Here is a 2,281-nt window from a genome sequence, read left to right on the forward strand (position 1 = left end):
AGGATGACAGGCTCCTGGTGTGTTAATTCAGTGGTCAACGAGGCTTATTCATATTACCATGTAATTATCTTTATAGAACCTAATTATTATCCACTTTTTGTTTCAAAACAGAATATGGTGTCTGAGTTTCGAAATCACAAGACATCTGAAGAAGATTGCTGGGAAAGATTGTACATTCTCGCAAATGAATATTTAATATTTTCAATATTAATAAATTATATTTGTTTTGTTTACAATTACTTGATTCTGAATTACAAGAAAAGAATAAAAGAGATGTAAAGGGGGAGGGGGGTAGGTGCGCTCCCCAATGACCCATCACCCCCCTCATCCCATCCCTCCCTCCCCATGTGTGTGTGTGGGGAAGGGTGGGGGTGGGATGAGGGAGGTGGTGGGTCAAAGGTGGGGGCGCACAGGGGGGATGAGGGGGGGGTGGGGCTTGTGTGGGCGGGGCTTGTGTGGGCGGGGCTTCGGTGGGGGCTTGTGTGGGTGGGGGTGTGTGTGGGAGGGGCTTGTGTGGGCGGGGGTGTGTGTGTGGGTGGGGCTTGTGTGGGTGGGGCTTGTGTGGGCGGGGGTTTATGTGGGTGGAGCTTGTGTGGGAGGGGTTTATGTGAGTGGAGTTTTTATGTGGAGCTTGTGTAGGCAGGGCTTATGTGGGAGCGGTTTATGTGGGCAGGGTTTATATGGGCAGGGGTTTATGTGGGTGGAGCTTGTGTGGGAGGGGTGAATGTGGATGAGGCTTATGTGGATGAGGTTTGTGTGGATAAATGGATGGGTGGAGAGATGGGGGGATGGGTGGATGAGTGGAGCTTGTGTGGATGGGTGGATAATTTTTTAATTAAATAAACATGTTGTGTGTGTGGGGAACTAATTAACTAATCACTAATTATGTGAATATGATGAATATGGGTGGAGCTTGTGTGGGGTTTGTGTGTGTGGAGCTTGTGTGGAGTTTTTGTGTGGAGGTTGTGTGGAGCTTGTGTGGGGTTTGTGTGGGGTTTGTGTGGGCGGGGCTTCGGTTTGTGTGGGCGGGGCGGGGCCAAAAAGGGGCGGAGTCAAAAAATTTCAATTTATCTTTGTCTTTTGTAATTCCTGTGAATAAAATGAACCTAAAATCTCTTCCCCTTCCAAATCATATATCTTATAAGTCCAAGGAACCGTATCTATTACATCAACAATTTTAAAAAGCTCGTTGGTCCATCTTTTCGTATAACCTTTTTCAAAATGAGATTTCCACCTATATATTCTTACGATATCACCAACTTTGAACTTCGGTTTTCTGACATTAATCTCTTTTTCATATTTTAATTTTGTAAATGTTTCTGATGGTTTCATATTTGTTGCCGTGTGAATCGTGTCATTATACTTATCCACAATATCCTGAATAAAAGATGACCATTGTTGTGAACCGAGTTGTGTGAATTTTTTATATAGTCTCTCTTTTAAGGTACGATTAAAACGTTCAACAACAACTGCCTTCCCTTCATTAAAGGTACTGTATAATGTAATACTGTTATTTTTTAGAAAATTCATAAATGTCTTGTTATAAAACTCTCTACCCTCATCAGTCCACAATTTTTTAGGTTTTCTCTTACTTTTATTAAATATCTGTTGAAAAGCTAACATAAGAGTATTACCTGTTTTGTTTTTTAAAGGGACAACCCACACATATCTACTCCTCAAATCAATAACGGTTAAAGCATACTTGTACCCCTTATCATTATTGAGTTCAATCAAATCAGCAGACCAGATATAATCTACTTCCTTGGAATAAACTTTCCTTCTCTGAAACTTTGTGAATATTGGTTTATGTAATTCATCAGCTAATTGCTCTTCAATCTTAATGACATCATTAGAGCTTACAAGTTTTTTGAATTTCCAAGTCCAAGTTTCAATTTAGCACTGATCATCTTCTTCACAATGAACCGATCAACTTTTTCTCTCAAGGTTGGATTTTGTATCAGAGACAAATTATACAACATTTCTCTATCGGCTTCATGCTTTTCTTCCAACGTTGTGGTATTCCCATAATCAATGTCGTGTCTCATGCACACTTCATCAACTCTATTGATAGGCTTACTCCAGGATTTAGGATTGTCTGCCTCATCTAATCTTTTATCCAAGTTTGTGCCTGGACCACAGAAAGAATACCCTGGAAGATGTAATTCCCCTGGTATTCCAGTAGTTGTAAATTTACTTCCTGATAAAAACTTTTGCATATCTCCTCCTCGTTTGTGTTGGGAGATAAATTGATTTTTTTTTGAACCACACACCGAACATATAC

The 2,281-nt window shown here is 40.6% G+C and overlaps 1 long non-coding RNA gene across 1 annotated transcript in view; it reads left to right on the top strand.

Moving 5' to 3' along the window:
* LOC147007701 (uncharacterized) overlaps positions 1 to 236 on the top strand; it is an 815-nt gene extending 579 nt beyond the window's left edge. Inside the window, exon 3 of the long non-coding RNA XR_015053966.1 lies at positions 112 to 236. This is a non-coding gene — a long non-coding RNA (uncharacterized LOC147007701). The remainder of the gene's footprint in view (positions 1 to 111) is intronic.
* The last annotated feature ends 2,045 nt before the right edge of the window (positions 237 to 2,281 follow it).

This window comes from Eptatretus burgeri, unplaced genomic scaffold (genome assembly GCF_056783735.1).
Source record: "Eptatretus burgeri isolate ZD-2024b unplaced genomic scaffold, Ebu_testis_v1 Ebu_testis_scaffold_46, whole genome shotgun sequence".
Classification (NCBI taxonomy): domain Eukaryota; kingdom Metazoa; phylum Chordata; class Myxini; order Myxiniformes; family Myxinidae; genus Eptatretus; species Eptatretus burgeri.